The sequence below is a fragment of the Mus caroli genome, chromosome 2 (assembly GCF_900094665.2).
Source record: "Mus caroli chromosome 2, CAROLI_EIJ_v1.1, whole genome shotgun sequence".
Taxonomy (NCBI): Eukaryota; Metazoa; Chordata; class Mammalia; order Rodentia; family Muridae; genus Mus; species Mus caroli.
The window spans coordinates 41,336,474-41,363,156 of NC_034571.1; the positions used below are offsets into that span (position 1 = coordinate 41,336,474).

A 26,683-nucleotide genomic window follows, 5' to 3' on the forward strand; every position below is an offset into this window, starting at 1 on the left:
TATTAATGCCCTTATTTGTTCATTCTGTCACATAGTCAATCACTATGAAGTTCTGGGTTGATGCTCTCAAATTTTATCTCTATTGCAAACCATATTGCTTTGCTTTCTTGGCATGACTGTTAATATTTGATGAGATGCCAGCCATTGTAATATTCACATTCCTGGGTGTCAAATACTTTTTGTGTTTCAACACATAGTTGAGAACTTTATCTTGACAAACACAAATCACATGAACACCATATGATTCCTCCTCATCTTCTGGGGCATGTTAGCTGCTACTGACACATTGCTTAGTCTGTTGCTGATTTCCACAACTCAGGTGCCCTGTGAATGACAAAAATCAGGATATATTCCAGTTTTTCATTAAGAGACATGCACTGTTGTCTGCTGTCGTGAACTCAGAGCTGTTCCCACGGCTCTTGTGGTCTTTATTCCCTGGTCTCAAGAACACTTCTAGATGAGACCATTGGCTGAGGGCTGGAGGGGACTATCTAGGGATTTCTGCACTTATTTCTGTGTAGTTCTTTTCTCATTGTCCTCATTTCAGATTCTAGTCACTGTGCCTCTTCAGGCTTTCATCCTCACCCTCTTCACTCATTACCCTTACTGTCTGGATCTTGGTTCCCTTACTTAGATATCTCCCTGTAAACACCTCATTGACACTAATCTAGGGCAACTGTGATACCCCTGTCCTTCTCTGCCTGCCTCTCTAAATACCACTCTCCTTCTTGATCTTGTGTTCATGACTGAGAACATTTGCTTTATATACGTTTTTTTGCTCATTTTTTGGTTTTTTGGTTTGTTTGTCCTAGTCACAAGAATAAAGATAGTCCCAGTTATGTCTTGGTTGGACATGGAGTCTCAAGTTCGTCACATCATCATTATTCGCTGTGCCAGGGCCTCTTTAGCTGTCGCTTACACAGGCACAGGAAAGAGAAGGTCACAGTTTTCACCCACAGTGAGTCAAGTGAGTTTTCACTACACGAAGGACTGAGGAAAATGGCAATTATGTGGTTGACTAACTGTGGATCAAAGACATCATTTGTTGTAAAAATGGTTGAGAGTTTAGGACAATTTAGTTTGATGACAGAAATTCCAGTTTGAATGCGTGTTCCTCTTTTCTTTTTGTAATGGAGTTTGCATGCTTCCATTTATGCCTAGGAGCTTAGCAAAATGCTGCCTAGTAATTAACTTGGTCCTCTTAACCTTCTATTTGGTTGGCTGTAGTGAACCATGTAGAGAAGAAGCAAATCATTATAAAGGCCACCGAGTATCTGTACTATTCTTTTTCTCATGTGGCTTAAAAAAAAGTTCTACAGTTTATTCATCTACTTTCGGGAGCCATTAATTACATTTCTTTATCGTTTTGTCTTTAAAGATAGAACTGAATAAGAGGACTGTCTGACTCATCCATCCTTTTCCTCTACCGTATCCCCAAATTGCATAATGGTTTCCATTCTTAACCCAGAGACTTTAGCAGTGCTTATAATTTCATAAACAGAAGCTTCAGACTACAGGTGGGAATTAATTTGTAAAGGCAGGCAAACCACTGAAACAAAGGGGTAGTGTCCAAGCTGCTATCTCTTGAGAGATTTAGGAAATACAAGCTACACTGCATGCAAAGAGCTGCTATTGAGTTAAATAGTTTAAAGAATTCCAGGTGGTCTTCATGGGTCATAATGATTCTATGTCATCTGGGAATCATCTTTGTTCTTGCTATTTATTTTTTAAAGAACCATTGCTGATCCTACAAAGTTTCAGGAAGTTTATTCACCTAGGAAGCCCAATTGTGTAACTCTAAGTACTTCACAAAGTTCAGGCAAGCACTTATTTGCAGTAAAATAGAGAGATGCAGCAGCAAGTAGTGGGTTTCAGGTCATGATGGGTGAAGAATGCGTGGTTTGTCCAGATCAAGATTGAACTCACCACCGCATTGTCCTCACTGTGTGCCATGTATTATATAGTCAAGTCACAGGCTGGACTTGTAGTATAAATCAGCAAATTTCCAGTATTTTTGTTAGGATGAGAGGAAGGATTGGTGTCTTCTTTGGGTGATTTACAAATATGCTGGCAAATTGTTAGCAGAAGAGAAGCAGAAGAGGACAGTTGCTGGGGTTGGGGTGGGAGGAGAGCAGGAAATAGCATAGAAATCAGTGCCTAATTCTTTCTTCAAAAGCAATGGGAATCCTTTTCTATTGCCTTTCTAGCCAATTCCTTCACAGTGTTTATAAATTTTGTATTCCTCCCTTTGCTTTAAGAACAAATCTCCTGGCTTAGCATCATTTATAATCTGTTTTCTGCCCTTTTTTGCTTGCCTCTCCCACACTTCTGTCATGTATTGTATTCTCAAGTCCCAACAAAACTAATACTCCTCCCCCATATCATGCAGTGCTTTGTGTCTTCTCTCTGCATAGATTTTTTTCTTCCTTTCCTCATAGAAGCCATTTTATTTCACTTAGAAAATCCAGGGAAGCTCTCTTACACTCTTGCTCTCTTGCCTCTTACTCCTTGTGTTCCCTCTCTCCCCATTCCCTCCCCCTCTTTCCACGTGGTCACTGCTGGCCTCCACTTCTCTACTCTCTCCTTCTCTCTGCTTTTCTCTGCCTCTACTACTCTCTTAACCCCCCTTCCCATGCCCTAAATAAACTCTATTCTATACTAAAAAGAAAGAAAGAAAGAAAGAAAGAAAGAAAGAAAGAAAGAAAGAAAGAAAGAAAGGGAGAGAGAGAGAGAGAGAGAGAGAGAGAGAGAGAGAAAAGAAAGAAAGAAAGAAAGAAAGAAAGAAAGGGAGAGAGAGAGAAAAGAAAGAAAGAAAGAAAGAAAGAAAGAAAGAAAGAAAGAAAGAAAGAAAGAAAGAAAGAAAGAGAGAGAGAAAATCCAGGGAAGCCTATATAACATTACCTATCTCATCTAGAAACTATGTATTGTATGAGCACTCTCATATCTGATATCATGGGCCAAACCAAGCTTTTAAGATTAATATAAGACAGGATTATGTTAAATCAATGGAGCAAGTAATGGTGTGCTCACACAGGACCTTCAATATTAATACAATTGGTGGTTCCTTCCTGCCTCACATGCATTAGCAACATACTGACCTAGGCAGCCAGAATTGTTGTAGCTTATTTCTAGAAGGATTGTGTTGCAGAATGCAGACATGGCCTATCTTTTGCTCTTCAAAGGAATAGTGATAGAGAAGCTAGGACAAACAGGATCAGGGACTACTGGTATTCATAAGGGCCATTCATTTAATATATCAAACCCAATTAGTATTGGAAAAAAAAAAAAGGTAACCTTTGTGCTAGGGAGCAAGGAAGGTATAGATCTCTTATACCTTGACCAAAAGGCTTGAACAAGTTTTTCACAACTCTTAGTTATAAATTCCTTGACTACAACTAACTTTACTCAACAGTAGTTTGACATAGCCATAACATGGCCTGCTTCTGGAACACCCTCATGCCATCTCATCAAGATTTTCCCTGTCACAACCCATCAGGAAGCAAAGTTCTTTTAGTGTGGATTACTGAAACTGGTCATCAACCAAGATCCCATAAATGCAGGAACATTTTTGAGAAATGCATTTCTTCGCTGCTTTGTTTAGATAGCTGACATCTATTGTTGTTTTCGTAGGAATTAGCACATCAAAACTGTGCTTCTTCAGCCTTGTAAACAAATGAGAAAATTGTGTCTCATATTCTCTTTTGTTTCCAAGGCTAAATAAAATACAGTTTAATCACACTATGCCTCCAATAAATGATTTGGACTATATGAATAAATAAGGTCTACTTTTAGGGTTTCGATGTAAAACAAGGAATGATTTGAAGCATCAAATTATTTGGTAGAGTCCACCTAGCATGTCACAGAAGGGCCTTAGTTCTCCTAAGTCCTGGCGAGGTCTGTGAGACTATTGCCACTTTACACAAGGCCTCTCTGAGTAAAGGGCAAAATACCCTTGAGATAATTGTGAAACATTTTGCAATATTTTAATATTACTAAACACAAACTTTCATTGCTTTTATGGCCAGCTGGAGCTGACACAAATATATGCTTGTTCGCTGTGAGTCTGCCCCAAACATATGACTTTATATAAGGGTTTATTTATGGATAAGTCCTTTATCTTTATATTGAATGTAATACTTGCTAGTAGTTTTCAACTTGTAATTATTTTGCTTCCTATCAAAGAACAATATTAGAAATTAGAGTCCATTCACTGTGGTGTGTGAGTCATGGCCTATGCTGAGCATCTTTTGAAATTTGCTCAGTTATTCATTTTCAGGCTCCATCCAATCCTTCTCTGCTTCTTCTATTCTTCCTCCTTCACATTATTCAGTTCTTTCTTTCTTTCAGTATTTGTAACTTGATACTAATATGTAACAGCTATATGTACATTTCAAAGAATGAAACCCTCCCCTTCCAACAAGCTTGGCCTGTGATCCAAGGGAATGGCAGCATCCTTGGCCTCTGTGTAGACTTGTACTGTCAGATTAGTGATGCTGATGTCTTCAAGCCTGGGCCAAATCTGCACAATGTGCTTGGTACCAAGTTGCTCCTCTTTCTTCCTTTCTGTGGAATCCTATAGCTCTGTGGAGCTTATAAATAATTGAGTTATTTTTAAACCACTGGATGATTTCCAGTCACTCTCTTTTACACGGGATTAATTATGTAAGAAAACGGAATTGTGCCTCAGCAGTGTTACAATTTTTTAAAAACAACATGTTGTTTAAATTCAGGTTTGGCAACTCCAGCCTGAACCCCTCGTATTTATGGCACCACACCCATAGCATAATAAAACCTTTAGACGTCTTTTGTCTTCTCGCTTGCCTTCTATTTTTTCTCAAGGGTGTTTTATGCTGGAAGATGCAAACAAAAGTTGTCCAGATGTTATTTGTATCAGAACAGAATTTCAGTCCAGCTATCTGTGGTTGCAAATGTTTATTTTAATGGGTTATTGTGCAATCCTTGCTGTGTAGACCTTCATGGCCTTATACGAACACTCTCAGCAATGCCAGGACATTGTTTTTTAAAGTATATCATTTTAGTCCAATGGAATGATTAGTTGTCACCACAGGGGCAGAGGCTGCAGCACCTGGAGAAACAGAAAGTGTATTTTTGTCTGTGTCCTTGTGTTGACACTGTTCAAACTGCCCAATTATGAAACCATGACTGATGGACTTTAGGTAAGCAGGGGGAAGGTGTGGTCCAGGCCTTAGCAACAGCCTCAGCCCTTGGAGACAAAGTTACATGGCTGCAGTAAACATACCCGTGGTGTTGAAAAACAGGCCAGCTGCTGCCCCATACAGCTGATGGAATGAGAGAAGGGCTTAGCTAAGCCACAGCAGTGTGAGCAGTGAGTTTATTTTAGTGATTACAGCAGGCATGGGCTGGACTTATTATTCATTTTTAGAATTCTAATAAAATCTTAACTAATGTTTCCTTGATACTAGAGTAAATTGTTTACCTCGTATCTAAAAACACACATTAGAAACAGTACCAGTTAACACTGAGGAGTTTCTAAGGCTTAAAATTAATATGAAGCTAAATTGCATCACAAAGAAATAGATTTTAAGTTTTGGACAGTTATATATTTTAGAGCAACTGATTTTCTTTGAAAACATATACACATACATATGTATGTATGTATGTATGTATATATATATATAATATATTATGGAATATATATAATATTATGGAATATATATATATATATATATATATATATATATAATAAGATTAATGAAATACACAAGTCATTCTCTGCTGGAAGACTAGCCAACAAGTTTCACTTAAATGAACTATCTACTGCAGAAGTAATACCAAGTTTCTTACCTTAGTGTATTGACATTGAGGGCTGTTATGTCTTCCAGCTAATGCTGTCCTTAAGGAGTTTGCATTGACTCATAAGCAAAGCAATTGGCCAAACAAAATTAAAACTCAAAAGCATTTTGTGAATCATTTTTAAAAAGAAATTAATTTTTGTTTAAGTCTTATAGCTATCAAGAGTCTTGTTAAATTTTTGTTATCCAGAAATTAGGGTTCAGTGAAGAAAAGCTTTTGGAAGTGTTGGCAAAATATAATTTTTTATTCTTTCACATCACTACATATATCAATCAATCTTGTAAAAAGGACTGTTGAATTAATGGCCAGTAGTCCTTAGTTTAGACAGTACTCGATGAAAGTCAATTCGTATTCTAGTAGCTTTGAAAATCATTGTCATTTCTAGAGTCTGAAATGTCTACAATGTATGTATCAATCTGCTTACCACAGGGCTGTGCAGACTTCTACCTCTTAAGAGTAAGAATCTGCTTTGACATGTGAGTGAACTAAGCGTCAAACTTATGAAATACCTGTTTGCTTTTGTTTGCTTTATTGGTATCCCTAACCATAGGATTTATTTGAACTATCAGATAATCACCTTAAATCCACTATGATCACATACCCTTGCAGTTAAAAGGGGCACACTGGAGTTGAAGAGATGTAAATGAGTGGAGGGGAAATGTATTCTGCTGCTACTAGCGATATCCAGGAGGACTCACTATTGCATTAGGAACTTAAGTAATCAGAATCTGTTGATTTTGTCTGCATTCCACTAGAAGCCAAACTTGACAGCAGCACATGAAAGTAAACATTTTATAGGGAAAGTATAAGAAGGATTAGTCTAGGATGGTAAAGACAGTTCCTAGGAAGTGAAGTTATCCTTTAAGGGGCAGTTATCCCTGCTATCCCAGTGTGTGACTGAAGCATACTTTCTCAGGGGTATCTTGAATACCAAGCATAGACATTGAAATGATTCATTCAAGAAGTGAGCATGCTGGGGTATTGACACATCATGACCTGCTAGTCACGCAGTGAGTTATTCTATAAAGGTTAGATGAAGAATATATGGAAGTAGTAATCAGGTGTATTCATACACAGTATCCCCAGACTGTCGTGTGTGTAAGGACACCATCCTGTATTTCGAAAATGATCCCTGTGGCCTACAATGAAGATAGGGTTTATCAGCCATCAGTCAGGTCACAAAACAAATTCTGCAGAATAAAGGGACCCAGACCAGCATTTGTCACACAGGAAAAAAGATGCTTGTGGTACTAATGTATGTAAAGACTTAACACAAATTTGTGGTTTGGTTTATGTTTTAAATTAATTCTAAAATATTATTAAAAGGAGGTTCTGAAGTGAATTGCCTGTGTAATAAAATACATCTCGTTCTTTTAAAGTTCAAGACGATCTGGGCCTCTAGTCCTCACTGTGATCATAAATTCTCAGCTATCACGTAGCTGCCCAAGGTGTCCTGAACAACAATGACCACACATTGAGCTCAAGGAAGTATATCAGCCATATATTCAACTTAGATGAAATGCAAACAAGTCTTGTTTCTTGTGATTTCTCCACATTTCATTAAAAGAAATCTGCAGAAAGAAAGTAACAAAATCCCAATTAAGTGAGAAATGTGTCAATAAATTTCTGTAAGTAAAATTTTTGCTGTAGCTGCCAAAAGGAAGCAAAAGACATTAGATAATCATTTGTCTATTTAAGCAGAACTCATGCATATTATTTACTATGTACTAGGGTCTAATAAAAATGAATACCATGAAGATACCTAGACAAATTGTTAAGGTCTTTGGAGTGTTTGAGATCTAATATCAAAATTTATTTTTGCAATTTTCCAGCCAGATTAAGCATTAGCTCTTCACATTTTAATTTTCTCACCTAGAAAATAAGAATAGTGGAATTAGGGGACTTACTGAGACTTCACTTAAAACACATTGAAGAGTATTCCTGGCACATATTAAATTTCATACATTATTAAGTTTTTATGATAATGGTGTTGATGGGAATTCTGTAGTTGCTGTCATCAACTATTTGTAGCCTGCTAAAGGTGGCTGACAGAGACCTGTGCAATGCAGAAAGACCTGGCAAGGGCTCCAGGTTTGAGAGGATAAATTTAGGTAAGTGAAGGATGCTTTGAGGAAATGGAGCATCTAAGTGTTTCTTGGGAGACTGAAAGGTCTCTGGTGGTGATGAGAGGGTTCAGAATGAATGTCCATGCTACAAGGCAAAGAATTCTGGATGGATCCGAAGTACATGTGTCTCTTGAGCATCAAGTGCCTGAGTCAGATGACACAAAGCTAGCTTCTAGGTGATAAGGAACGGGGTTCTGTGACTCTTCCCAAGATTCATCCTTTCCTATTTACTGCCACTTCTGTAGTAGATTCTCACCATGTTTTGTGATTTTTTTTTTTTAGTGGTATCATTGATCATTTCAAATTTTTGATTAGAAAGACCCACATTTAGTTTTCCAGGCAAGCTTTAATTCATGACTATGACCCTATGAATAGTTATTAATAGTTCTTAATTGCATATCTCAGAGTTAACATCCAAACCCCAATTTTTTGTATTGCCTTCTGAAATTTATTTTACCATTGCCCTTTCCATCTCAATTTATGGTAATCTATTTCTTAATAATATATTATTTACTCAGATTCTCAATGACGCCCAGCACAGGATCTCTGATATCTATATCTGTTATTGGTACCCCACTTGGATTATTTAAGTGGTCTCAGAATTAGTCCACAGCTTCCTATTCTGAGCCCCAAAAGCACCAGAGCTGCCATCTTAATCCTAAGAAAATTGTGTACTTTAAAGGCCCAAGTCCCATTATAACAGAGTTTCGGTGAGTTGGCATCTATCACACTCATTGTGATATCTATCGCACTCATTACCTGTGACCTTATTTCTTTAGTTATTTTATTATTGACTTTGTCACTCCATTGTCACTAAGCTCTTTGTTTGCTAACAAATAACAGCTGCACACTCCAGCATGGTGCCTTTGTTCTGCCTGTTTCCACTGTGGGGACATTGTACTCTTGGATATTTTCACATTGAATGTTGTCATTTTCCTGGAAACTTTCCATAAAGGTTATCATTCTTAGTCACATTCTATAGCCCTTCAACCCTGCCCCCCACCACATACTCCTTGCAGTCTATAGCACCCTGTAGTATTCTGACAGCGATTTAATGTCTGTCCTTCCTCCTTCCTGGGCTATAGGCCCCTAATGCTGACGTCTTCATGTACTCTCTTCAGATGTTTCCTGAGTACTGGTTGGTGATCCGTGAGTCATGGCACAGTCTGGCTTTCTTTTGAAATGTGTGACAAGAACAGTCCCTTTCTTTCATAGTGCCCAGTACTTAATGTTTAGAAGATTGAGATATTATTTAGAAGATTTTATTTTATAAGAGATTTTCTCCACTGGAGAGGAGAAATTATTGCTGTGAGGTTCATGTTTGAAAAAAATGACCTAATAAAGAACACAGTGAGTCACTGCAATGTGGCAAACATTATATGTATTTCTTCATTCGGATTCACAGCAATATCATGAGCTGTCATCCCAGCTTTAATGATTTCAAAGCTGGAGATTAGAGAAGTTTACAGTCGTGCCAATCTTCACACAATAAATGGAGTGAGTGATTCAAGCTTGGAGACTAGGGTTTTCTGTTGCCTAGTTTTTAAAATATTGATTGTTACCTGTGTTTGATAAATCAGAATCTATTATGCAGATCTGAAAAAAAATGAAAATGAAGAGAAGTCTCTGAACCTAGGAAGTGAAGCACAAATGCTTCATAGCAATTGCAGCTCCTTATCCCAGGAACTGCCCTGTTAGAGCCACTACACATAGACCTTTATACTGTCTAGAGAGAAGATCCTGCTACAAATAAGCAAGGGCATGCATCCCAATAAAACAAGTCGTACTAACTTGTTTTGCAGAGTTACTATAACTGCTCAGCTCGAATGACTGATAGTGATCTTTGTGACATGATTTTTTTCCTGATTTAGATATTTATTGGAAACATTCAAAACTCTGATCAGCATTTTGACATTCCATTCTTGTGCCAGTTTATGCAAAAACTTGGCGTTTTCCAATGCCTTTCCCAGTTTTTGAATCTAAGTTGAGCATCACTGGAAGGATTTTTTGCTCTCTTCATAGCTACACGCATGGCTCTGAGTTGACTTTACATATCCTATACCGACATTAACAATCTGTATTATTTTCATCATAGGCCCTGAAGTATTCGCCACTTCCAGCACAAGAAGTGATTCTGGAGGGATAACAACATTTCAAATTTAGTTAAGAAAGATAATTTACCTGGCTCCGTGGCACACAGCTGTAATTCTAGCTACTTGGGAGCCTCAGGTTAGATGGACAACTTAGCAAGATCCTGTCTCACAAGAAAACTAAAGAAGAAGCAGAGGAAAGAGGAGGAAAATGAGAAAAAAAAAAGAAGAAAGTTTTTCCACTACTTTCTCCTTTAGTCTCCCGTCAACCCATAATAAAGATATATAGTCCCTTAGCATTTTATATACAAAAGCAGAAGCATAAAATCTTATGGGGAAGGGCCTTTTGTAGAGAAGACAGCATTTTGTCATTTTTCTCTTGTATGTGTGAAAAATGAGGTCAGGATGTATAAATGGCTCTCCCACGGGCACATTACTAGATGACTAAGCTAGAGACATCTCAGTCTTGTGAGTTGGGGGATTTTATTTCTGTGAAGGAGCTGACTGACAGTTAGTGAGTATACATCAGGTGCTTACATAGTTAATGATGTTCAGTAGTATAATTGGGGTCCAGTTTAATTTAGAGACGTTTTTTGAAACAAAAAGTTTGCTTTAACATGTTAAATTTATTCCTGAAAGTTAATCTTTGCAAATAGGAATTCAATTCTTCATCTCTACGTTAAAATCAATGAAACAATTTGTGTCAAATTTCTTTTAATTTTAAAACATTGTTTCATGTAAACACAAACGAACTGTGCAGCTAGCTTTATTAACTTTCCTTTTTAAAGTCATATTGTAGATATTATGCCAAGAGTCAAATTAGAAAGCAAGATCTCCTCAGAGATAAGTTTGTTCATCCTGAGTTTATCTTTTTGCATGTGAGCACATATAAAACAGTTCACCTAGTCTAGCATTCTGGTTGCCATGGGTTAGTGCAGTTGTTATTCTGTTAGCCTAACCTTCAATTTGCTGGGTTTTGAACTCAGAATTACAGCTTACAAATGCAGTTCACCAGCTGGTACAAGGGCTTCTTTTGAATTTTTAATCATATGAATTAAAGATTGCTGGAGATGCTTTCTAGAGTTCTACTAAGAGTGAGCTAATATATTGCAAGCTAAGTATAGCTAAGTCCAAGGGAATGGATGTGCAAAGGTAATAGGGATAGTGACACCCTGGCTTGTGTACTCTGAGTACCAGATTGGGATAGTAACAAAGCATTCATTTAAACTGCACCTTAGCCAAGCACAGTGTTAGTTAACATTACACTGTCTGCCAGTGTAACATGTATTTTGCAGCTGTCTTCAAATGCACAGGACTCAAAGAGAAGGGAACATAGATACAAAACCTCCATTATATCAAACTCTAAGGTGATACAGAGAAACCAGATGGTGATAAACATACAAGGGGAATATTTGATCACTGCTATAGGTCTTCTTTAAAACATCCAGATCTCTTACTTTAGTTTCACAAATGATGAAGACTTTTTGTAAAATTTCATAATTGCAGAACTTAGCATTATACGTTGTCAGTACCAAAGCAGAAAAGAATAGGAAGTATCAGAAGGCACCAGAATTGCATACAGTACAGTTAGGTTGTGTGGCGCTTTGCTTCATTTCTATGTCTATGTATGTGTCTGCGCATATGTATGTATAGTGTGCTAAATAAGGCTGCAGAAATGTGCCTTTACAATTTAAGAATGGCTTGAGAAACAGCTTAGGATATTCTCATTCCATTTCTACTCCCCAAATTCTTACTATTGTCATTTATTTCCTAGAAATCTAGCCCATATAATAAGATATATACAGAATAATAACAATGAATTTAATTTGAATGCTAATCTATTGTATGTGTATACATGTTTGTGTTTGTGCATTTAAATGTAAGTGTGAATACACACACACTACCAAATGCATATGGAGGTCCAAGGACAAACTTGGCTGAGATCCTTGCTTTCCTCCTTGGTTGAGACAGCATCTTTTCTATTTGCTACTTGGTACTCAAGGATAGGTGGTCCAGGAGCTTCCACTGATTCTCCCATGCATCTACCTCCCATTCTAGACACAGGTGAAGCTTTATATGGGTTCTGCGGATTTGAACTCAGATCAGACTTTTATACAGCAAGCATTTTTGTCTAGTGAACCTTCTGTACAATCTGAGAGCTTAGTTTCTAGAAACTACTAGAAGATGCCTAGAATGTGGTGGTGATTTGAGTGGATAAAGATTTGTATCAGTTACTTTTTAAACAATGAAAATGTATATTTGCATGCATTTTCCCTAAAGCCTTTCATTTTTTGTTTAATAATTTAAAAATAAATTTTCATTCTTGAGAATTTTATACATAAATACAATGAAGTATGAAATCCACCCACATTTTCTTCCCCAATTTTATTTTATTTTATATTTTGCAGTACTGAGAAACCAACCGAGGGCCTCATGTATACAAACCGAATGTTCTTTGGCTTGTCTTCATCCCCAGCTGGATTTTCTTTATTATTAAGAGATTCCCTATGGGGTCACTATTTCAGGATACAAATTTTGTTCTTTATCATGTTAGCAGAATTGGGGGGGGGAGCAGTACAGGGCAATGCTTTGTAATTACCCAGGTTTACATATAAAATCTAAGCGTGACCTGTATGATCAAAATAGAGTAAAACGAGCAGATAAAATAACACCAGCCAACATGAAATGAATCATTGGCTTTTCTAACTCATAAGTCCATGATTTCTTTGGTATATTGATCACCTGGAATAATCACACTGCCTTTTCATAAACAGAAAGCTGCATGCATTCCAGTTTGTTTCCTCCAATTCTCCCTGTTCCTAAGTGTGGATGTGTGTTAATAGACAGTCATGAGCTGTGTCCAAGACTGAAGGAAATGCTCATCTCCCAGTTCTTCAGCCGCAGTGTAACACTTTCCCCTAGTTTACTCAATGGCTTTGTGAGGTGAATTTGTTCTCTTTTCTGATACCAAGTCTTCAGTAAGACAGTTGACACATTTACCTTTCTTTGGGGCCAAGTGCAGGCTTTATTCTGTGTTTATAAATTTATAAAGCCAGATAAGCACCAACGAAGACATAGTTTAGCCATGGACAAAGCTCAGGATTGGCCACAAAACAAGGAAATGCATGGAGACAACAGAACTGATAGTGCTCATTGTGGTGGAGCAATGGGCAAGAAGTAACAGAGGGGAACGGGTTTTGGATAGCTTTTTGAATACTTTTCTAACCATGTGATGAAATGGTTGCTTCAAGCAGTTGGCTGCATTTAATTATTTTTATTTCAATTTTATTTTTTTTTCATGTGGTTACTTCATAGACACATTTATTTTCCAACATCAGCTCCTTAGTAGTATAATATAGAATGCCTCATTAGCAATGGAAAATGGGCTTATATTCCTAGCAGGAATGTTCTGAATAATGCTTTTAGATATGGAAGGAGTTAGCAAGGGAGATTATAGTACCTCTGGCTTTCCTCTGGAGAACTTTAAAGAAAGCAAAACTTTTTATTTAATCCACAAATTTTACATAAGTTCTATTCTCTATGCAGCGTGTACAAGCTCTCCTCGGCCCTATCTTATTCTGTCTTTGCTTGGAAGTGCTGGTTGTAAGAATAGAAAATGCCTGTTCTTGGAGCAGGTGGGTGCTACAGTATGCTGAGAACCTACCTCCCACGTGTGTCTCTCCAGTTTATAGAATGGTTTAATTCCCCAATCCTTAGAGTGGTCAGATAAGTGCCTTGGTATTTAGAAGAGGCCTGTGGAGCAAGAGATTCAACAACATTGGAGAATTTATCACAATGCAAACTGAGGCCGGCTGCCATATTAGTTCACTGAGAAGCCTTGGGGTTCAGGGAAATGTTGCAGATCTACACACTCAGATACACCAGTTCTACCATAATGGCAAAGACTGCGCAGCTCAACTGACTCTTGAAATGCCTGAGAAAAGATAGCAGAACAGTATTAGGTACAGAACAAACAAGTCCTTACCAGGCAACATCTGCACACTGATGGCAGCTTACATCTGTGTGAACCAGATTTTGTGTTTCTTGGCTCAGATGGGGGCTCATCTATAAATACTAAACAAATTCAGCAAAGCACTGCACTAGGCAAAAAAAAAAAAAAAAAAAAAAAAAAAACCTTTAAGGAGGCAGCAATGGGTCTCTGTGCTAAGACTCTTCCAGAGGGAAAGAGAATCTCTCCTGTGTAGAGCCAAGCCATGAATTTTGGCTGCTGATTCTTCCCTTAAAAATCTTTTCTATTTTTCATAGTTTATACTTTGCAGGTGGAAAAGCCTTTGCTACCAGAGAGAGGGTGGTTCCATCCCTCCCTGAAGAAATTTCCTCAGCCTGCCCATGAGTTTTCTTAGAATGCTATCTTTAGGATATTCTAAAGAGAGGCAGACACCAGAAAGAACAACAGCTGAGATGCTTGCATCTAACTCAGATCTGAAGGATGAAACTGAAGCCTCCGCCACAGCTGGAAGAACGGGGAGCCTAGCCTAGCACTGGCAATGGGCAAAATGGCTATTCATTTCCTCTCTTGTGATCTTTCCTCTTTCATTTTGTGAATCTCAATACATAGTTGAGACTTTTCCCAGATTCACAATCAACTCTGATTATCTCCCTCCTCTCTCCACTTTTCCCTTTTTAGTTTCTTGGATGCTGTTAGAGGAAGAAGATAAAAACTATCTGGCATGGAACATTCTCATTTTCTTTAACATTTTTTAGGTCACTCAGTATTTGTCTAAGGCTTGAGAGAAAGGAGAAAATATGGTCAACGGATAAAGAAAAGCAGAAGTTTGGTTTCTCTTCAAATATGTTTTCCATCTCTGACCTCATATGAAAACTTTGCAGTGCATCCAGTCATAATATTTACACAATTTTAAGCAGGTAGTGACATTTTTTTGGTGACAAAATCATTATACAGTGTTTATCCTGTCTTGTTCTCCCATCTTTTCTGAGCTCTTTATTTTCCTTGGGATTTAACCTTGTGGACACTTTAGTTTGAGTGAGCAGTCTAGAAACAGTTTCATTGCTTTAAGCTATTGAAAACTTTTTGCTTACCTGAGCATCGACTCTTAAATTCTCGGCAATTATCTGAATCCTCAGCTGGAGACCAACAAAACTCACATATTGTTAGGATTTCCTCATACCGGATACTGAGCGGCACAGCCCAGCCGCTCTGTTTTCCTTGAAGCACATTCCTTCTTCCTCCTTCTGTGGGCTGCTGCAAATTGTGCTTGGTTAAGAGATTTGTCAATAAATTATATGCGAACTGACAGTGACATGGGGTAGATTTGGGAACACCAACTTCGAGGTGTGAGGGAGAAAGAAAATACCAAGCGATAGAATTCCTGTACTTCCCGTTCACCCCACAAGCAGATGCAGGAACAGGTTGGAAAAAATTCAAAAAGACAGAAATAACAGGCTGACTCTATGATAATTGCATGCGATTAGAATGGTGGTGTAGTCCCACACCTGGATCCAGAAACAGAATGCACAAAGATAGGGATGGGGGTGGGGTGGCGGTAAAATGACTTAGCAACAGCATGTGTGAAAGAGGCTTAGGCATTTAGTTGACAATAATCTCAGTAGGAGCCAACAGTAATGTGGCTGCCAAAAAGGCTGATGGGCCCTGAGGCTGTATTAATAGTAGTGCTCTGGTAGAATAAGAGCAATAACAGTGCCGCTCTTTGTGGCGTTCTACTCACCGAGAATCTTTGAAGGATGTAGTTAGCCCTGCGGGCCCCACCCACTTGGACCTGTTTACCAGAGTTGGTGACACATATCAGCAGTGTGAAGTATATTCTAAGGTCCAGTTGTAAAAGCCAATAAGACTTATCTTTAGAAATTTGTAGTAAGAAATTTCTGTGTCTATGTCTTAAAGTTAGCTAGGAGGATTCGAAAGAATCCACTCCAAGGCCCCGGCAGAGTGTGCTCGGTGTCCATAGAAATGAAGATTAACATCAGAGGGGGGTCGGGCAAATTGGGAACTTTTGGAAGAGATAGAGGAAACTTTGTAATTAGAAAGTCTAGAGAGTCCAAACGTTGGATGAACCAAGGGAAGTACTGAGATCTAAACGTGGCTAGGCAATTGATTAAATAGCCTAGAAGGGAACCCAGATAAATAAATCGCTTATGGTTTTACAGGTAGAGAAATGAAACATTAAACAAAGACAAAAAAACAAAAAAACCCAATAGGTCTTTGAAGAAACAAACATTTTGTGAATAGTTACCTTTAAAACTCAGAAACTTTAAGCTCTCTAAGAGCTACAGGGAGAATATTAAATAGCACCATTGAGTAGAGAGGTTGCTAAAATATCCTATATGCTAAAAGAGGCTTTTATTTCAAACTATTCAAAGACAATCTATTCCATAGTTCAAAAGTATCACGAGTTAAAATTCTTTTCTTCTCTGAAGATAGATTTTGTAGACTGGGATGCTTCCATATGTCCCTTTACACACCCTCTAGGGAGTTAAATTATCCCATAAGTATCTTGTGTCTTTCTCTCTCACCAGAACAGGTTTCTGTAACAGTCTGTTTCAAGTACAGTGTACTAGGAACTTTTCTTTACACTCTGACAAAATAGGTAACAAAGGCAACCTCAGAGAGGAAGGGTTACTTTGATTACAGTGTGAGGGTTGTATACCTGTATCAGCATGGTAACTGAGAAAGAATGGACTCTGGAAGTACTAAGGAAGTCCTATGAGGATACTGGTCACATTGTGCATACTCTTAGAAAGCAGAGGCACACACCCTCTTTTTCCTTGTCTTCGTGTTTTTTTTTTTTTAATTTATGTGTTTAACCCAAGACCTCCTCAGTACAGTGCAGGGTGCTACCCATTTTAAGGGTGTCTTCCTTGCTGAATGAAGCTTCTTTTGTAACCTGCCTCACAGGTGGATGTGTGTCTCCTAGGTCTACATCTAGTAAAACATCAAAACAGATGTTTTATCATCACACATAGACTGTAAGTTATTTTCAAACTACTTGTGGTATTGGAATCTTTCAGTGTGTTGTAATTCTGATACTACATCAGCACAAGTTCCAACCTCAGAGCTGCCAAGGCATAAAAACAAGTCTTCAAGTAATCTTTCTCAATGTTGAAGGTTTTGATAAACTTCAACCAACTCCTAATATTGGTCTATTTTTATAATTTCCTTAGATGTTAAAGAAATATAGAGTAGTAAAGGCAAATCACATATGTCTTGTTTTAACTACATCCTCATACCTGTAGTAATTTCTGTAAATCCTTAATTCTTCATATCACTGATGAACATGGTTACCCAATAGCATCTTTTGGGATTCTTTGAGGTTGCTTTTGGCCAAATATCTCCTTGCTTTCCAATAATAAAAATAGAATATCTAAGGGTAGTGATTTGTTTAGATGATTTTCAAACCTCTTCAGGTAATCTTCATGTTCAAGTAGGTTTGAGAATAGATGTAAGTAGTTGCATTTGCATTTCTCAAATCTCTATACTTTTCAAACTAATAGACTAATTCTATCTTTAGAGACACAAGGCATGATATTTATCAAATTATAACCTCATAAGAAGAAAAACAGTATCAACCAACCAGAACCCCCTCCCCAAATCTCCCAGGGACTAAACCACCAACCAAAGAGTACGGGGGCGGGGGGGTACCCATGGCTCCAGCTGGATGTGTAACAGAGGACTGCCTTATCTGGCATCACTGGGAGCAGAGCCCCATGGTCCTGTGGAGGCTTGATGACCCAGGATATGGGAATGCTACGCCACTGAGGCAGGAGTGAGTGGGTAGGGCAGCACCCTTATAGAGGCAGGGAGAGGGAGGAGGGGATAGCGGCTTGTGGAGGGGAAACTGGGAAGAATGATAACATTTGAAATGTAAATAAATAAAACTTATGGTTATTTATATTTCAATCTGAGGGAGGTGATTCCCTAGGTAGGCATAGTATAATGGTTTAAAGAGGATATGGCCCTCATAGGCAGATGTGTGGAAGACTTGGTCTCCAGGTGAAGGTTTAATTCGAAGAGGTAGAATTTTAGTATAGAGTCCTAGCTGGAAAAGTACATTGTGAGGGCCAGGTTGTTGGAATAGTTCCTTGTCTTGGAATCTTTCTGTCTGTTACTTTCTGCTTCCTGGTTTGAATGAAGCTAGAATATTTCTTGTACTATATCTTTTGCTTTATTTCAGGTCCCAAAGCATTATATAGCCTGCAGCCAAGGGTTGGAAGTTCTGAATGCCTGAAACAAAATGAACCTTCCCTGATTGATATTATTTTCTCAGGTGTGTCTCACAGTACATGAACATACATGGGCCGGTCGTATACAGCCTTTGCATGATGGCCTTGCAGCTTTGTTCATTTCATTAAAGAAATTGTTCACTAGTACATTCCATGTACAAAGAACAATACTTTCCATATGATAATTATTCAATAACTGTTTGTTGAGTGACTGAATGTTATTTATTTCCCATACATAGAAAGCCATGCTTAACAACCTGAGTTCAGACCTAGAATCACATGTGTTATATTACTTGTAAGAGTTTTGGGAAGAATTTCCCATAAAACAATATTTTAAAATAAGCTACATTATAAATACCTAGTTTGAGAATTCCATATTTTCTATTTTCAATCCTCAGTTATCTCTATACAAATATATTTTATCTGAAGTTTATAGGAAAGAGAGCCCACAACAACTCTCCAACAGAGTTTTTCAAGTGAACAAGAGTTGACCAAAAAATACCACCAACATCTCCTGGCAACTTGTTAAACTATAAATTTCCAAGTAACTCCTGGTTGAATGTGTCCTTCCAGGGAGATCTACAACAGCCAAAAATTCTGGACAATGTGTTTGAGAAGTCATTATCTAGGAACATCTCTCTGCTTAGAAATGAAATTTTGGAACTTTAAGAAAGTTTTTATGTCAACATACTAGTAAAGATGGTTAAAACCAATGTACACATGATATGCAGATGTGCCTACTAGAAATTAGGTTCTTAGTAAAAAAATGGAATTTAATTTCTGTATCTACCCTTTTCTGATATTTGATAGTAAAAATTTACTTATTTCATTAACTCATAAGAATATTTCTGAATAACAACAAAGGTTAATATATTTTAATATTCTGTATCCTGATTTTCTTAAAGTTGCACACAAACACAAGATATTTTATTTTCAGATTTTTCCCTGAGAATAATTTATATGCTTCTCTCATATGGATTTACTAAACAGAAGCTTAATGATATTATATATTCATGAATTTAAATGTGATTTTATTTGAAGAAGGAGAAGGATGACTGAGTAAAGGGGGAGGGCCATGATTTTTGATTCTAATGCTTCCCAGATATTTGATAATTCTTCTTGTTGTTTTCCCTTTATTTTCTATTCTGGTAATGGTTGGATACATTAAATGAGCCTTTCCCTTTCCCATGATAATATTTTAGTCAAGTGATAGTATTTATTTACCCCTTGTTTTTTTTTTTTTTTTAGAATTTTATACATGAGTACTACGTTTATATAATTTCCAACCCTTTCTCACTTCATTCAACTGCTTCCATGTCCCCCTTATGCTTTGTCAAGTTCATGTCACCTTCTATACTTGTTTAGACAATGATCAGTAGTAGAGGTAGCAGTCATCTGGGGCTTTTGATACTTCTGAGAGAGGTCCAATCTAAACATTGGCCTTTAATTCAATATATAGGGAAATGATTATAGTATTTTCAAGAAAAAGGCTATTTTCTGCTGACTACCAATGTGATTACAGTAAATGTAGATAGATGTTAGACTTGGTGGAATTCATTACTCATGGGATAGGGCATTTAATAGGCTTTTGGATTAGAAGATTTCATATTCCAAACTTTAAAACAGTAAAACCTAAACTAAACTATAAATATAAGTATGTTTATATTTATAAATTATAAATTTGTATGAATTTATATATTTATAAATTGTACATATAATGATTTTCCCTTTTTTCATTTCCAAATTTTTTTAATTAGGTATTTTCTTCATTACATTTCAAATGCTATCCCAAAAGTCCCCCATACCCCTCCACTCCCCTACCAACCCACTCCCACTTCTTGGCCCTGGCAGTCCCCTGTACTGAGTCATATAAAGTTTGCAAGACCAAGGGGTCTCTCTTCCTAATGATGGCTGACTAGGCCATCTTCTATTACATATGCAGCTAGAGATACGAGCTTAAGAAGGTGGACTCCAGAAAATCAAATAACCCCATTAAAAAATGGGGTGCAGAGCTAAACAAAGAATTCTCACCTGAGGAATACCGAATGGCTGAGAAGCACCTGAAAAATTGTTCAGCATCCTTAATCATCAGGGAAATGCAAATCAAAACAACCCTGAGATTCCACCTCANACCAGTCAGAATGGCTAAGATCAAAAATTCAGGTGACAGCAGATGCTGGCGAGGATGTGGAGAAAGAGGAACTCTCCTCCATTGTTGGTGGGATTGCAAGCTTGTACAACCACTCTGGAAATCAGTCTGTTGGTTGCTCAGAAAATTGGACATAGTACTTCCGGAGGATCCCACAATACCTCTCATGGCTTTCTTTTATATGAAGATTCTTATAAAGCCTTATAAAAAGAATTTCTCTAAAGAATGCGAATGTGGATTTCCATATAGACAAGTATGTGTCAAGCACATGAAGAACATAATTAAAAGGTTAGGCAAATCAAAGATATCAAAATTTCTATGAAACAATTTACTAGGGATGGATTGTGAATACAATGTGAAATTAAAAACAATATATAAGTATTTGCATGTACTATATATATCTCTGTGTGTGTGTGTGTGTATTTGTGTACTACATATGTTTGTACTGGCTGTTTTATAATGTAGAAAGTACATATTATTTTGAGTAAAAAATAGTGAACTTTGTGCATTGAAATATTTCCATTGGGAAGGCATGACTGTAAGCAGCTAGAGGACATTTGCTTGGTGCCTAACAACATAGAATTATAGCCACACTATGTGTAAGAAAGCCTCGGTCCATCATGTGTTACCTTTGTAATCTTGGGAAAGTTGTTTAAATCTCTAGTCCTGATTTTTTCAACATAACCTGTCTCACAAAGTTGTAAGTGAAAATCTCAGTACAGAGTTACCAGGAGGTGTCCAGTCAGTAGGGAAAGCTGGTACTCTTTTGCAGAACAGTGCAAAAAGGAAAGAAAAGAATAGTAACTTAATTACAAGTTTATCATTTTGACATTTTTATTGATAAAACATTTTATGTTAAGTCTACAGATTGATGGGCATAGTTATGATCCCACTGTATTGGAAGCTGAAGGGAGGGGTTGTCATTTGCATTGGTTACTTTTCTGCTGTTGTGATAAAACCCTCTGACCCACAGGAAGCAGTAGATGAAAGCTTATTTGGGATTAGGGCTCCAGAGGGAGAGTCCATCATGGCCAGGAAAAACATGACAGGGGGCTGCAGGACCAAGATTCTGGATGAGTTTATTTAATCTACATGCAAGAAGTGGAGAGAGACCAGGAAGTGAGGCAAGGCTATAAATTGCAAAGGCCTGCTCTGTTAATATATGTCCTCCAGTAAGGCCTCACAATGGAAAAGACCATGATCCTTTAAACAGCACCACAAATTGGGATGTACAAGCTCAAATACATGCACCTATGATGGACATTTGTCCTTCAAACCACCAAAATTAATTTCAAGGCCAGTGAGACTCTGTCTCAAACACAATTTAAAATATAAAGGGAATACTCTAAAGGAGTATTTTAACAATCCCTTATTTTTATAAGTAAACTCCTTTTTCAGTACAATAAATATAACACATATCCAAATATATTGAAACAAATAACATGGCATATTTTCCATTGAATATTATGAAATAATATGGATGGTTATACTTACCATTTTTGGTACATTTCCATCAATCTCAATCCGTTAACATTTTTTTCTAGTGTTGTGATAATTGGTTTTGGTGCCTAGAACAGATTTTTGTCTTCAATGTGTTTTAGATCTAAAAACATCTTTCCCCCACAGTTGTTGTTGCTTCTTTTACTTTTTCTTTTTTCCTATACTCTTTAATCCTTTTTTACAGTCCAGTCTTCACTCCCCCTGGCCACTCCTTATCCCATACCTCTCCCTCACCCCATGTTCAAGAGGATGTCCCCAACCTCCCACCTCACCAGACCTCCCCAATCCCTCAAGTCTCTTGTGGGTTAGGTGTGTCTTCTCTCACTGAGGCCAGACTAGGCAGTCCTCTGCTGTATATGTGTTGGGTCCTCATATCAACTGGTGTATGCTGCCTAGTTGGTTGGTAAGTGTCTGAGATGTCTCAGGGATCCAGGTTAATTGAGACCTGCTGGTCTTCCTATGGAGTTGCCCTCCTCCTCAGCTTCTTCCAGCTTTTTCCTAATTCAACCACAGGGGTCAGCAGCTTCTGTCCATTGGTTGGGTGCTAGCATCTGCATCTGACTCTTTCAGCTACTTGTTGGGCCTCTCAGAGGGCAGCTATGCCCTCCTGTCTGCAATCTCACCATGGCATCAGCAACAGTGTCAGACCCTGGGGTCTCCAATTCAGGCATCACTGGACCTCCTTTCTCTTATGTTCTTCTCCATTTTTGTCCCTTCAGCTCTTCCAGACAGGAACAATTCTGGGTCAGAGCAGATTGTGGAGTGGCAACCTCATCTGTCCACTTGATATCCTGTCCCTCCATAGGAGGTGAACTCCTTAAGTTCCCCCTCCCTACTGTAGAGCACTTCATCCAACTAACCCCCTTGGGTCCCCCCACACACATCCTACCTCCTGAGGTTGCCTGTTTCCACTTTATGTACAATGGGTGTGTGTGTGTGTGTGTGTGTGTGAGAGAGAGAGAGAGAGAGAGAGAGAGAGAGAGAGAGAGAGAGAGAGAGAGAGATGAGGTCATGCTGCAGTGTGAATGCAGAGTTCAAAGAACAATTTTTGTGGAGTTAGTCCTGTACTTTTACCCTCATGTTGGTCCAGGGATCAAACTTAAGTTGTCAGATTTGCATGGAAGTGCTTTCACTCTCAGATCTATCTCACCCCATCCCTCCGCAATTGGCTCCTTTTTGGTATCCATAAGAGTGACATGAAATCTCAACATGGTAGGTTTAGTTTTCATCTCCTGATAGTTAATCAGGGTGAGTACTTTGTTTATTTGCCATTTGTCATTCTTTTGATTTCCTTTCCTGACTAGAAGCTTTTCTTTTGATTTTTAACTTCCCCCAATTCTTTATATGTTCTAGATATTGAGCCACTATCTGAACTATAGTTATCTATTCTCCCCCACCCCCCACCCAATTCTGTATATGTATTCTTGTGAGGATGATAGTTTCCTTGGCAGTGCAGGAAGTTTTGAATTGCATTTTGTCCGAATTGTCAATGTCCAGGTCTTTCCTTTGTTGGTATAGTTTTGTTCAGAAGGTTCTTGTATGAAATTACATCTTGAAGAGTAGTCCCTATGTTTCTCTCTAGCATATTTCACGTATCTAACATACATGGATTAATTTAGTCCAGCAACTCTTTGTTCCAGTGTATGCTTATAACACCTTTAAAATATTAGTTGACGTAGGTATGTGAGTTTATTTCTGGGATCTCTAATTTGCCTACTGGTCTACATGGCCATTATTGTGTTGATGCTATGCATTCTCTGTCACTATAGCTCTGTACTACAAGTTGAGAACTGGCACTGTGGTATATTTAGCAATGTTTTCTCTATTAAGGATTGCTTTATATATTCATAGTCTTTTGTCTTAATTGTGAAATTACATTGAATCTCTAGATTGCTTTTGGCAACCTTGTCATTTTTCAAACCCTAGTTCTTCTAGTCCAGAAACATGGAAGATCTTCACATAATACAATATTTTCTTTTCTTCTTCTTCTTCTTTCTTCTTCTTCTTCTTCTTCTTCTTCTTCTTCTTCTTCTTCTTCTTCTTCTTCTTCTTCTTCTTCTTCTTCTTCTTAAGTTTCTAAGCCTCATTTACTGCTGGTGGGATTGTAAACCAGTAAACTCATCATGAAAATCAGTTTAGAGGATATTTGAAAAATTAAAAATATAAGTTTCATAGAACTGAGCCATATAAATCTTGGGCATATATCCAAAGGATTCTATAGCATATTGCTTAGATATTTTTATATCAATGTTTGTTACTGTGTTAATCACAATAGCAAGGAAATTCAACCCACTTATATGTCCACACATTTATTAACAGATAATGAAAAAAGGTATATATTTGATGCAATCTTATTCAGCTGTAAAGAAAAAGGAACTATTAAAAAATACCAGAAAAGAGAAAACAGTTTTGCAGAAAGGAGTAGGCAGTATGACATATGAGCTGTGGAGGGAAAGGGTATCAGAAGTGTGGCAAAGAAGATAGGGAAGAAGAAACATGAAGACATTTTGTTTGTAAAAGGACAAAATAAAATGTAATATTCATTTTGACAAAGCAGGTTGCATTTGCGAATTCATGCGTATAGTTACAAAGACATGTATGCATGTAACAAAACTTAGGGAAAAGGGAGACCAAGATTTTGAAAGAGAAAAAAAAAGTATGTCAGAGTTGGAGGGAGGATAGAGAAGGGAGAGATAATCTAATTATAATCTCAAAAACAGAAATAATTTAAAAATAAAAAAGTAAAAAAAATATTTATTGATTCCATAATTCATAGACCTCAAAGTTATCTATTTCAAGCATGTCTTCAACAGACTTGAGGTTTTGTTCCTATTACCTTAGGGTTTCTGCTTTTAAATTTCTACCAATTACAGTCAAAGTCAATTTTCCATCCTGATTGATACCTTCTATGATCTCCTTTAATTAAACAATACTTTCAATTTTGTGTGTGTGTGTATGCTAGAGATCAATCCTAAGGCTACAAGTGTCTCTATTCTCTACTATAGTCTGTCCACCATAGCATGATAAATGAGTTAACAGTTACAGGTGCTGAAGCACCTGGTATGATGAAGACAAACTACACTAAAAGCAAGATTATCTCAATTTAATTTTTCTTTGATATTTCAATAAAAATGCATGGAAAGAAAAACAAAATGAAGTAGAAATATTGGGGGTAAGCAGAGAGAAATACTACATCTCACCAATCTAAGAATCCTGACTGCTATCTTCTAACTCTTTTACCATTCCATTATTTTGGTGATCCATCTCCCATACCTTCCCTGAAACAAGGGATTGAAATAGAAGACAAAATAAGTTTTCCTCATTTGATCACTTTCTTTATGGTGCTGTGAACATGTTGATGTAGAAATAGTCATTTCATATACTGTCACTTATGCATTGAAGCTACTAACTAATCACAACAAGACCTTGAAACATACTTGCAGGTATTATGAAATTAAAAGCAGAGAGTGTTTGTGATGATGTTTCAACAGCTATGGTTGTTTCAATATAGTTAATTTAAAAGTCTACCAACCATATTAGAAACAAAAATTTAGAAAATTATAAAAGTATGTTGTCTTAGTTATGGTTTTGCTGCTGTGAACAGATACCATGACCAAGGCAACTCTTGTAAGTACATTTAATTGGGGCTGGCTTAGAGTTTCAGAGGTTCAGTTCATTATCATCAAGGCAGGAACATGGCATCATGGTGCAGAAAGAGCTGAAAGTTCTACATCTTCATCTGAAGGCTGCTAGCAGAATACTGGCTTCCAGGCAGCTAGGGTGAACGTCTTAAAGCCCACACCCACAATGATATGCCTGCTCCAACAATGCCACACCTTCTAATAGTGCCACTCCCTGGGCTGAGCATACACAAACCATCACATTTGTACTTATATCTATATAAATGGCTTTTTAGGCATTGACTTTGGCTTTATTTGTACTACTTTTGCAACCCAACACACATAGTTTTAGTATGCCATTTTTCAGATTTAAAAATGTGATTTCAATTTTTATAAAGATTTTCCGAATTTGGAAATAAATGCATAATCTACATATACACCACAATTTATAAGCGTATTTCCATTCCACAGGTTGTTGCACTTAGTAATGGTTCTTGCTTAATGAAAATTTTTTCGGCATGTTTCTGTGACATATTAAAGAAACAATTTTATCATTACCTTCAGCATTTACTTCTGAACTTTGCTTCATTTTCACAAGGCTAAATACCTTAAAATTTACTTTTGTTTCATTAATGATAAACATAAATAAATAAATAAATAAATAAAGACACTACTATTAGATTGAATGTGTCTGGTAAGAAAAATAAAATCAGTGTAATTTAATGATTTACATGACCTCCATTCATAAAAGAAATGATTATTAGTTATTGCTTTCCTCTTTTCATGAACATGAAGATATTTGGACTTGAAAATTCTTCATTAATTTTATCTGAATCAAAAACTTTCAGTGCGATTTATAAAGCTAATTTTTAAGTTCTGTATTTTAAATGTCGATGCTCTTATTTATAAAATCCAATATATATAACTAACTCAAGAAGGTGGACTCCAAAAAATCAAATAACCCCATTAAAAAATGGGGTGCAGAGTTAAACAAAGAATTCTCACCTGAGGAATACCCAGTGGCTGAGAAGCACCTGAAAAAATGTTCAGCATCCTTAATCATCAGGGAAATGCAAATCAAAACATCCCTGAGATGCCACCTCACACCAGTCAGAATGGCTAAGATCAAAACTTCAGGTGACA

The 26,683-nt window shown here is 37.3% G+C and overlaps 1 pseudogene; it reads left to right on the forward strand.

Moving 5' to 3' along the window:
- The first annotated feature begins 853 nt into the window (after positions 1–853).
- The window catches only part of LOC110305892, a 64,591-nt pseudogene continuing 38,761 nt past the window's right edge, over positions 854–26,683 (forward strand).